We start from the raw sequence: 12,918 nt of genomic DNA, 5'->3' as shown, positions 1-12,918 counted from the left end.
CACCATGCTGACATGTATGACTTATACTACAATCAACAAAGATTATGAGTGGTCATCCAAACATCTACAAGACCCGATTCGTACATTGCAAACTTAACTTGGTCGCACAACCCCAACAGTACTCCCACTCCTCCTTAGTTACTTGTTTGTTGCACTATTGTGTGATGATCAATTGGCTGTGCAACCATCTTGAGCTCATGAATGTTGGTAGGCTCTCAAGACCCACTAGATAATGCATCGGTGGTCATCTTCCAGGTCTCCACTCCATTCGTGCCCTTTGTCACTCTTGCTTTGCATCCTCGTATTGTGAAATCCACTTTTGCATTACTGGATTGTAAAGCATGCAAAATCGATTGATTTTAGCCTCTAGATCTTCCATCATTTTTTTCTCAACACTAAAATTGCACATGACCATCCTAGATATGTGTTCATCATCTATGGCTCGCCATAGCGTGCCGCGAGCTTTATCAAATCCGTCCAACCCCTTCTCAACGTAGAGTAGGAACTATGATTCTAGCCAATCTTCTACGATGCTACCCTCTGGACATGCCTTCTGACGTACATATCCCTTGAGCGTTTTCATGAAACGTTCTAAAAAGAACATCCATATGGAATGCACTGTGCCAGCTATTTCCACCTCATCAACTATGTGAACAAGAAGATGCATTTGAATGTGCATTACACCAATGGGTGTCCGCAGGGATTGAATGATCTCTTTTACTTTGTGTTCTTGGCCTGTTGTCAAAATCCATGGCGCTTTAGGGAGTTTTATTGATCCATTGGGTGTTGTCTGTGGCCAATATTTCTCCATACGATCCACATTTCTAAGGTCAATTCTGGCCCCCAAACTATCCTTCTTGACGATGAGATGGTCCCACAACAAACTACCCACATTCTTGAATATGTGTATTGGATTGAGCAAGCAATTGATCATGAGTTTGGGCCAATATGGTAGCTTGTACCATAGAGAGAGTCTCTTCATCCATGGGGGCAAACCGTCATCACACATCTCCTTTTGCTCTAACCATGCTCAAGCAGACATCCTCAGTGGATATCTTCCCAAAAAACCATCGGGGGTAACTCGTGATTCTTTGGAAGATGTGCTTGATGACCTTTGTAGGTTTGCTTGTTTAGTGATGGTGCCCGACGTGCATTAAGTATGGTCTACATGTAACAAATGCTCTATATCTGCTTGTTTGAAGCCCTGCATGTATACACATGACAATAGATAAGCTTGGAAAAAACCAACATTTATAGTGATTAAGTTTGAGTATATATCACCTGAGCATTCTGTTAGTCCAGGATAGTCATGCATGGTCCACATAAGAATGCCCCTGATCAAAGCATTGCATTGACCTGTGTGTCAGCGCATATCCACCACTTATATGCCAATCCACAATTGTTGTAGCTCTTCCAATAGTGGGAAAAAGATACACATCCATATTCTTCACTTTATACCACCCATGCACAATCAAGCTTAGAAACAAGTGCCCCTTCTTAGTAGTCAGGGGAATGTTGTAGTTGACGATTACAACTGGTTATACACTATAAGATGTTGACCTCTGACCAAATGGATTTATGCCATCCATGGCTAGGCCAATGTGCAAATTTCAAGATTCCCTAGCTAAATTCGGCCATGTGTCATCTATATATTTCCTGGTTGCACAATCTGCAGGAATCTACATCACACCATCCGAAGATCTATTCTCCTCATGTCATGATGCTAGGGCGGCCATGGACTTACATTCAAAAGAAATGCTTGATGCAAGGTAGCAGAGGAAAGTGTCGCAAAACCTTTTGTGGAATTGTTTGTCCGTGGAGATCTACTCGGTATCTCTCGGAATCACATTTTGGACACTTCTCCATGTCTATGTATTCCCCTCTAAAAAGAATGCAGTCGTTAGGACAAGCGTGAATCGAATTGTAATCCATTTCCAAGTTTTACAAGATCTTTCTTGCTTCCTCTGTGGAATCTGGCATCACATTATCAGCAGCTGCTGGCAGTATGTGCTCTTTGAGCAATCTACATAGCAAAAAAAAACTTGTGTAAGTAATCTATCAGATCATTATACATCTATAGTTTTTTATTGAAGTAAACACATTGTAATAGATCAACTAAAAAGCACTGTGATGCTAGTGTCACTCCATCCAAACTTTGCCTGCATGTTGAGAAGACCCAAGAGCGCCTTCAATCTAGACACACGTGCTCCACCATACAATGGTGTATCGGCTTCACTTTTCATGTCATCATAGATAAGCCTTTTTGAATCCATGATCGTCTCAATCATTTCATAGATCTTGGGCTCAAACATAGCCTCATTGGGATGCTAGTCTGCATTATCACCCTCCGAGCTATCAGAGGCTGCATCTTGTGGCCTCACGTATGCTGCTTGACCAAAGTGCCTGAGAACACGTCTATTGGGTTGCAATATTGTTGCCTGTTGGCCAACGTCAGAGTCTCACGAATTGTAATTGTCAACAACTTGATCTATAATAGATGGGTCAAACTCGCCAAGTTTGCGAACGTGATGCAAAGATATGCGTCTTGTCTGTAGCACATCATGTTTGCATTGATTACAAGGACATAAGACCCTTGTTGAGAGATAGATGTTTCGGTTGGACGGCCCCACATCGTCATCACTACTCATAATGAATGTAAAAACCTTATAACACCTGGACATAAATTTAATCTTCCGTTGGCATCCTACGTATCTTATCTCTCTCTCTCTCTCTGTCTTTCTCTCTCTCTCTCTCTCTCTCTCTCTCTCTCTCTCTCTCTCTCTCTCTCTGATCACACTGTAAACTACCTCACATTCTCTAGTCATGTCCAATCCCCGCTGTCAAGAAATTTGCGGTCTTGCGAGGAAAGCACCGGGCTTATGGCTGTGAGAGTTTGTGAGAGAACTCAACAAAAACTATATGAAGGAGCTAAACCATAGATGCCATGAAGACTAGGGTTTGGAAAGAAGTGCAATCAAAGAAGACTCACTCTTTCTCTCTTGCATTCACACACACAAAGAAAGAACGCAAAAGAGAATGTCAAAACAATACGAAGATGAAAACATCAAGGCTATGGTCATATCGTATCATGGGTAATATGAAAGGGTTAATGGATGAGTTAATGGCATTCAATCTTGGCTGACCAAACAGGCTACGAATTTTTCTTTGGAATTGTAGTTTTGTGCTTACCATAATATATATATTTTTTCTAGTGATTGGGATTCATTGTGTGTACAAATCCTCTTGGTTCATAGCAAGATAACTACGCTTACATCAAAAGAAAAATTATAGTCTATGAGAGGTAGTATGATGGGATCCGGTGATAGAAGTATTTCATTGAGCCTTTCAGGGCCAAAGAGAAACACTATACGTTGTTGAAAGTGTATTTTACAGCTAATCCATACGTTAATTCTAATAGATTGTACAGGGTGAAAGCGATAGAAATGATCATCATGTGGGTTATTCATCTAGGATAGTATGTGAGAAAAGTAGATATGAGAGAAGTGAAGAGATGAGAAGTTTCCCTCCCAAGCCCTATTCTTGCCCGTAGGCAATAAGGATACTGCGGGGAGAGATGTACCTGTAGCAAGAGAACCTAGAGAGGATGAATTACTAAGAATGAGAGAGATAGGTTTGGTTAAGGAGATGAGATAAGATACATACATATATATATATATATATATATATATATATATATATATGTTGGATTAGAGATGAAAATGAAAACAACAAGAAATCAAGAAAACATCAATGTAGAACACATCTTACTTGAAACCCTTCGGCACCATTATTGATGGGAGAGAGAAGAAGAGTGGATAATTCCACTTTGATTGATACACCAAGTGCAAGACCTTCATTGATTAGAGTTGATCTTCCAAGGTTAGCTTGTTGCAAGAATGGCTAGTCTCCCTCTAGGAGAAAGTGTAGGCTTGGGCTTATGTTAATGGCTAAGTACAATTAGGCATTACTACTCACTCCCTCGAGAATTCCTCTCATCAATGGCTTGAATGCTTGAGTTCCTTCCAAGGAAGAAGAGGTCCCCTTTTATAGGTGAAGGGAACCCACAAGGGTTTACACAAGAAGAGAGGAGCCAGTGTGAACAGGAATTGGAAAAGTTGGAAATGAGCTGTCCCTGCATGATGTGGGCAGACTGAGGTTGAGTATTTTTATCATATCTCCTCAACCGTGGCTCCAAATAAAAAAGTAAAAATATGGAAAAAAACTTCAGCTCATTAGCTACGATTTTCATTTTAAAATCGTTTTCCAATTCGGATTGGAACCTTGTGTAAAAAATTCATCAAAATAGGGTCCATTTATGGCAGCAAAAGTCTTCATGTGGTCTCCTTAGCCTAGACTTTCATTTAATTCCAAAGGACACCTCATGCCATATGAAAGCATGACATTTCTCCTTGACAAAGTTTTGTAATCATGCTTGCAATAATGCATTAAAATAAGTGTATCTTTGAAATCATGCCACCTAGTGTCCCACTAGGATTTGATTCTCTCCTAGTAGCTATTTAAAAAGAAATATAAGAAAAGTATAAAAAATACATAGAATATATATATATATTGGAGTTTACCCTGGATATAAGATCTAGCTAGGGTGTGAGATGATAATGAAATAGTAGAAATAAAGAATCAATGCTTTTTGCCCCAAGTTAAAGAGGCGGAGCTATTGATGCTTTTCCCATAGTATTTTCTGATGGTAAAGTAAGGATATGTTACCCTTGAGAAAAATAATAGGATGAGATAGAAAGCTTATTATTATACTTAAATATGCATATGTACACTATAGGAAATATAATTATGTATCTAAAAAAAATACAAGATAGATATTGTAGCATGCGTTCCCACTATGTACGTGTCACAGCACAACATCCACCCCCTCTAAACCTGCACATCCTCCGGTATGTGCCACATTGTCTCTTTGTAAGATTAGACCTCTTGTAAATCTTCCTTGTCTTCTTCTTCACTGGATGATTCCAGAGCTTCATGTTCACTTTGATCTTCACCTGTGTTTTTCTCTTCTTCCTCATCCATATCTTCTAGATCATTGTCTTCTCTTCTCTTAAACATTTTAATCCTTTTTCTTGCAATGGGAATCTTTACTTCTGTACCATCTAGTTCAGACAAGCTGTAAGTAGCATTTTCATGCACATGCTTTACAACATACGGTCCAAACCATCTTTTTGAGAACTTACGCATGACTGTGTGTTGGTTATCAAGGCTACTATCATACACTAAAACCCAGTCACCTTTGTCAATTGCTTTGCTCCTGAGTCGATGTCGCTTATCAAAATAGTCCTTGTTTTTCAACCTTGCATTTTTGAGTCGTTCTTTTGCAGCTTCAATGTCTCCAGGTCTTCTCTCTAGCTGCCTTATGCACAGTGCAAGGAGATCTTCCCTACTAAGCCCCTCTTGCCAAGGTAGTACATTCCATGTGGGAATTGTATCCTCAATCGGCATCACTGGTTTTTGACCATGCATTAGCTCCGCAGGCATGTAGCTAGTTATTGAGCTATGTGTTGTACAATCAGCCAATAAAGCATATGGTAACAATTTTGGCCACTCAGCAACTCTTCCTTCGCAAGCCTTGGCCAAAGCTTTGATGATAGGAGGATGCCCTCTTTCACTCTTTCCATTGCCTTCAGGGTTGTAAGCTATAGTAAGAGAAAGCTTGATCCCTAATCTAGAAAAGAACTCCCTTGCTTCTTTGGCATCTAGTTCACCTCGATCTGCAGTGATTTTTCCTACACAACCATAACGGAAAATCACCTCATCAAGAAGGAATTTGCACACAGCTTCTGTGGTCTTAGCTCTTAATGCTCTTCCTTCAACCTGGTTAGTTAGGTCCTCTCGTGCAAGAACCAAATATCTAATCTGCCAGAGTCCTAAAGGCATTGTGACTAGATCCACAACCCATTTATAGTGCATGGCTAGTGGATATGTACGGTGCAATCCATCACGATGTCGAACATTTGAATACATTTGACAAGTTACACATGACTCTACAAACTGATATACATCTTTATACATACCCTTCCACCAGTATTTTTCTTTTAACTTGGAGAAGGTTTCCCACACACCCCTGTGTCCAGCCCATAGACTCTCATGAAACTCTTGCATGAGCTTTACTTGAGTCTCTTTTTTACATATAACCCGTTGTGGTGTAGCACCCTTTTGTTTAGGATGCTTCCACAAGTAACCATCCCTTAAAAAGTACCCATATGCTTTCCTGCGTATCCTCTTGAATTCTTAATCAGACCAATCATCCTGTTTTGTTAGAGTACTCAAGTACATGAGAGATAGAATAAAATTTTGTGCCTACATCATCTCCCTCATCAATCATTTGTGACTCATCTTCATACCTTGCCCTTGATAGCATATCTGCCACTGTATTGTCTTTACCTGCAATGTGCTTAAACTCGGGATTTAAGGACTTAATGTAGGCAATCCATCGCAACATAGCAATGTCTGGTGTTGAGCAGCTTGTAATCATCCCAAGAAGTGGTAGACAATCTGTTTCTACAACCACACATGCACCAATTAGGTACTCTTTCCCACTTTTCAAGGCTGTAACCATACCCCGTAACTCTCTCTTTATCTGTGGATAGTTTCTTTGGCGAGCACTTAGTACCTTTGCTCCAAATCTTACCACATACCTGTGTCCTTCTTTGTCATCTTGCCCTATTGCCCATCCAATCCCTGTAGGACTGGTATCTACTGTCACAATCACTAGCCTTTGACACTCATAGTCTACCTTTGTCAAAGTCGTTGCTGATTGGAGTAACTCCTTTATCTTTTTCATGTATTTTACATGTGCTTCTGTCCATTTAAACTTTTGATTCTTTCTAAGCAGCTGATAAAGAGGATCAGCTACATGTGCATAATGTGGAATCCAAATAACATAGAAGACACATGCTCCCAGAAACCTTCTAACCTCAGTGATGCTAGTGCATGTTTCTTTCATTCTTTGGATGGCATCTACCTTTGATGGACAAGGTTTCCTACCATATGGCCCGCACATGTGCCCCACAAAGAGCACTTCTTTGATACCAAACATAGACTTTTTCCCTGACAATGTAAGATTCACTTCTTCCAACCTAGACAAAATTTTATCACAATCATTTATGTGATTTACCACAAACCTACGACATCCCTTGAGATCCAAAGCTTCATCTTTGTCACTTTCTTCACATCCTTTGATAGGCAAATCATCAATGAAAGGCATTGTGATTTGAGGAATAAAGTCACGTAAGACCTTATTCATCCCATTCATCATATGTGCAACCGAGTTGGTTGCTCCCTGTGGCAAGGTACACATCCTTACCAAACCCAAAGGTGTTCTCATGGTTGTCAAGTCTCTGCTTTCGATTGCAAGCTGAAATTGATCATACCCTGAGTAGAGATCCCCCATTGAGTAGATTTCCCTCCTTGCAAACGCCTCTGCAAATTCATCCACAATTGGACCTGTACCTAAATTTCTAATTGTCACCTTGTTCACTGGTTGCATATCTTGGATGAAGCGTAGAGAACCATTCTTCTTTGGAACTATGAACCACCTGTTTGAGTATGGAGCACAAGAAGGCTCCAAGATTCCCATTTTGATTTTCTCATTCAGTAGCTCTACTAACTTTGGCAAATGAGCCTTTGGAACCGGAATAGGCTACAGATTCCAAGGCACATGAGGTATTGTGAAAATTACCATAGGAGCTACAATATAAGGATCAACACATCCTATCTCATGTGGCTCAAATGCAAAAGCCTTACCATGCTTTGAAAGCATTTCTTTGAAGCACTTTGTCTCCTCCTGTGTTAGAAACTCTTCGCAACCAATCTGCAACTCTTGAAAGGACTCCTTTGTGAAGGTATGCCCGATCTTTTTAGGATTCCGCAAACTTGGTTGTAAAGAAGCCTGTTCAATCTTTTCCTTGTTGTTGGGTGGTAAGGGTGAAGCTACTGGTTTCACCTTCTTTGCTACACTCTTGTATTTAGTTTCGACATGGACTTCTTGGCCAACTGTCTGGCTTTCTTTAAAGGCTTCTATTACTTGATACATTTCCATAGAGCAAACTTCCACAAATTCATTTTCAAGATGCAAACTAGACCTCATTATAGCATCACGCTCACCCATAGTATCTACAAAAGAAACTTGTTCACACAAACCCAAAACATTTTCAGTACGCTTTAGCAACCCACTCTTTTTCATGCCTATTTGTACATTATGCACATATTGCCTCTCATATCTCTTCAAATCTTCAAGTTTTGTAAAACATACTGATCCATTCCTTGTTACCAAGGATCTCATCGAGAAAGTTTCACCTATTTTTTGATCAAGCGAGACCCTTTTTCTTTCTGTACCACTGCAATCCCGCTTAACAATGGTACTTGGCCAAAACCCATCATTTCTCTATGATCATGAAACTCTTTGCTTACCTTTGGTAGAGGATGTTCTCTGAGGTTGTCACGATTTCTTTCCTGGTTTACACAGACTGTGAGAAATTGGACAGCTCGTTTACCATCTTTGCTACGTATTCTAGCATATGCTGAACCATCGTCCATTACCTTTGTTTCCATTCGAACTCCCACAATGTAGGGTTGTCCAAGGATGAGATGATATGAAGATGTATCCTGTACAAAGAAGTTTTGGTCAATCTTTACATCACCTATTGTTACCTTCACACCTGGACATGCTGCATACAATTCACCGGATGAATTGTTTGCCACTTTTACCATCTAGCCATGATCTGTGTCCATCGGCCATTTGCACTTGTTGTAGAGACTCTTTGACATTATGTTTATTTATGAACCATGGTCAATCAAGGCAACAAATGGCTCGTCAAGATCACCTACCTTGACCAAAGTTTCTGTGGTAGCCCTTGCCCAATGACTTCGTGAATAGTAACTCCTAGGAATATCTTCAACTTCTTCATCATCATTTGAGAAATGCACTCGCTTCACTCTCCCACTAGATTGGTAGCATCCTACCATAGCTCCATCATTCTCCTTATTTTGTAGTTGCATCCCTTGTGTCTTCGAGGTTTCCCCTTCAACCTGTGGACGAGAAACTTCAGCAAGGGTTTGCCTCTTCCTCTTGATGATGTCAATGATCTCCTCGTGGAATTCACGCTTTGCAATGCCAAGAACTTCTCCCAGAGTGAACTCAATCTTGCTATTCAAGATCCTTTCCTCCAAGACTTTCTTTAAATCTGTAGCAACCTCAATATCAGATTGTAGTTTATAAGTTGGGCCTTTTGTCTTACCTTTCGTTGGCTCTTTCTTCTTTCCTGTTGTAGACTCCTCCATGAGTACTTCAGGTGGAGATGCTCCTTGTGTTGAGGGTGTTTGAGAAGGCATTGAGTCGCTTCTTTCCCCACTTCTAGAAGCTCTTTTTGATGGTCCTTCATCAACATTCTCACGTCTGCGCTTCTCTTCTACAATTGCCTCATTTTGTTGGCATTTTGTAATGTAGGCATGCACTGACAATGAGTCCACTGGATCATTCCATCCTGTTTCTAGACGTATGCAATCACCTGCTTCATGTAGAATCTCTTTTGTAAGATTTCCCTTTTTAGCTAATTGCATGACATTTGGCCAAATTTGACCATGATGGTCACTCACCTCTTCATCACAAAAATGTTCAATTTTTACTCCATAAGTAGCTGTCTCAACTGAAGAGGTGGCATGCTTGGTTGCCATATCTTCAACTAAGGTTTGCATTCCCCCCTTCCCAAAGTTAGTTCTCAAGGGTAGACCTGTCTCTCTTAAGTGGATTTTACCATCCTTAAAAAAGACAACATCTTTTGACAAAGCATCACTAAAATCATCACAATCCCTTCTTACATGGTCTGTACTATCACACCAAATACATCTATTAACAAACCCTTCTTTGGGCTGTTGTCTTTGCCTAGGAAGTGGCCCTGATGGTTGGCCTTTTTCTTCAAGCTTTGCAAACTTCACCTTCAAGTCACGCATTCCCTTCACAAGCTCATCTAGCATGGACTCATCAAACTTAGGAGCGATAAAAGTAGGCTTTATCATTTTGTCAGAAGTTGAGGTGGAAGGACTTGTAGTGTTTACTACCATCTTGTCCCTTCTTCTTTGTCGTTTGGCAAGCAGTGAGACAGCACCTTCAACCTCATTCCAGTCAGCAGTCTTTAGTCCTTGCTCAGCATCTTTATCTTCAAGAAGAAGCTCCAAATTTTCTTGAAACTCTTTACCTGCAGCTTGTAAGAAAAGATCTGTCTTCTCTGCATCTAGTGTGGCCCTTTCTGTCCTAGTGAGTTGTGCATAGCGCCGCTCAAATTCCCTAAGTAGCTCTGTTATTGATAGTCCTTGTTTTGGCTTGACTACCCATTCTAAGAATGTCCTTTTGGTCACTGTCTTCGAGTCCTCCATGAAATATTCCTCCTTTAAAGCTACTTTGAGTTCTTCCCAATTTCTCCCATGCCCATCTTTAATTGCCCTAACATGCTCCCTAATTTCTGGAGCAACAACTAGCTCAAAGCTTTGAATCATCTCACTTTCTGATACGTGATGCAGCTCCATCTCCTTCACATACTCGCGTAAGTACTTGGTTACATCTTTGCCATTGAACTGATCCATTCTGTTGACGACCGCTTGTATGGCCTTCGTTGCTTAAATCTCCCTTCTTTCAGTAGCATGTTGTTGTTGCATGAACATTGAAAATGCTTGAAACATTTGCATTGTTGCTGGGTCAAAATGCATACCCTGTTTCTCAACATGATCACCCATGGTTACCCACAAACTCTCACCCTAGCAAATTCGCGTCGGGTTCACCAAAAATATGTCAAGAAATTTGCGGTCTTGCCAGGAAAGCACCGGGCTTATGGCTGTGAGAGTTTGTGAGAGAACTCAACAAAAACTATATGAAGGAGTTAAACCATAGATGCCATGAAGACTAGGGTTTGGAAAGAAGTGCAATCAAAGAAGACTCACTCTTTCTCTCTTGCATTCACACACACAAAGAAAGAACGCAAAAGAGAATGTCAAAACAATACAAAGATGAAAACATCAAGGCTATGGTCATATCGTATCATGGGTAATATGGAAGGGTTAATGGATGAGTTAATGGCATTCAATCTTGGCTGACCAAATAGGCTACGGTTTGTTCTTTGGAATTGTAGTTTTGTGCTTACCATAATATATATATTTTGTCTAGTGATTGGGATTCATTGTGTGTACAAATCCTCTTGGTTCATAGCAAGATAACTACGCTTACATCAAAAGAAAAATTATAGTCTATGAGAGGTAGTATGATGGGATCCGGTGATAGAAGTATTTCATTGAGCCTTTCAGGGCCAAAGAGAAACACTATACGTTGTTGAAAGTGTATTTTACGGCTAATCCATACGTTAATTCTAATAGATTGTACAGAGTGAAAGCGATAGAAATGATCATCATGTGGGTTATTCATCTAGGATAGTATGTGAGAAATGTAGATTTGAGAGAAGTGAAGAGATGAGAAGTTTCCCTCCCAAGCCCTATTCTTGCCCGTAGGCAATAAGGATACTGCGGGGAGAGATGTACTTGTAGCAAGAGAACCTAGAGAGGATGAATTACTAAGAATGAGAGAGATAGGTTTGGTTAAGGAGATGAGATAAGATACATACATACATATATATATATATATATATATATATATATATATATATATATGTTGGATTAGAGATGAAAATGAAAACAACAAGAAATCAAGAAAACATCAATGTAGAACACATCTTACTTGAAACCCTTCGGCACCATTATTGATGGGAGAGAGAAGAAGAGTGGATAATTCCACTTTGATTGATACACCAAGTGCAAGACCTTCTTTGATTAGAGTTGATCTTCCAAGGTTAGCTTGTTGCAAGAATGGCTAGTCTCCCTCTAGGAGAAAGTGTAGGCTTGGGCTTATGTTAATGGCTAAGTACAATTAGGCATTACTACTCACTCCCTCGAGAATTCCTCTCATCAATGGCTTGAATGCTTGAGTTCCTTCCAAGGAAGAAGAGGTCCCCTTTTATAGGTGAAGGGAACCCACAAGGGTTTACACAAGAAGAGAGGAGCCAGTGTGAACAGGAATTGGAAAAGTTGGAAATGAGTTGTCCCTGCATGATGTGGGCAGACTGGGGTCCATTATTTTTATCATATCTCCTCAATCGTGGCTCCAAATCAAAAAGTAAAAATATGGGCAAAAACTTCAGCTCATTAGCTACGATTTTCATTTTAAAATCGTTTTCCAATTCGGATTGGAACCTTGTGTAAAAAATTCATCAAAATAGGGTCCATTTATGGCAGCAAAAGTCTTCATGTGGTCTCCTTAGCCTAAACTTTCATTTAATTCCAAAGGACACCTCATGCCATATGAAAGCATGACATTGCTTCTTGACAAATTTTTGTAATCATGCTTGCAATAATGCATTAAAATAAGTGTATCTTTGAAATCATGCCACCTAGTGTTCCACTAGGATTTGATTCTCTCCTAGTAGCTATTTAAAAAGAAATATAAGAAAAGTATAAAAAATTCATAGAATATATATATATTGGAGTTTACCCTGGATATAAGATCTAGCTAGGGTGTGAGATGATAATGAAATAGTAGAAATAAAGAATCAATGCTTTTTGCCCCAAGTTAAAGAGGCGGAGCTATTGATGCTTTTCCCATAGTATTTTCTGATGGTAAAGTAAGGATATGTTACCCTTGAGAAAAATAATAGGATGAGATAGAAAGCTTATTATTATACTTAAATATGCATATGTACACTATAGGAAATATAATTATGTATCTAAAAGAAATACAAGATAGATCTTGTAGCATGCGTTCCCACTATGTACGTGTCACAACACGACACCGCACACCTCGGTCTAGAGATGTATGGAGATGAGAACCACCGGGTTATAATCTTATCTTTATTG

General features: G+C 39.8%; 1 pseudogene; it reads right to left on the bottom strand.

The window, feature by feature from the left end:
• Nucleotides 1–244: 244 nt before the first annotated feature.
• LOC147441588 (uncharacterized) lies at nt 245–1,220 on the bottom strand (annotated as a pseudogene).
• Nucleotides 1,221–12,918: the final 11,698 nt, after the last annotated feature.

The sequence above is a fragment of the Adiantum capillus-veneris genome, chromosome 15 (genome assembly GCF_014529385.1).
Source record: "Adiantum capillus-veneris isolate H3 chromosome 15, ASM1452938v2, whole genome shotgun sequence".
Taxonomy (NCBI): domain Eukaryota; kingdom Viridiplantae; phylum Streptophyta; class Polypodiopsida; order Polypodiales; family Pteridaceae; genus Adiantum; species Adiantum capillus-veneris.
The sequence above is the reverse complement of the archived record's forward strand: the minus strand, read 5'-3'. Positions and strand labels throughout refer to the sequence as shown.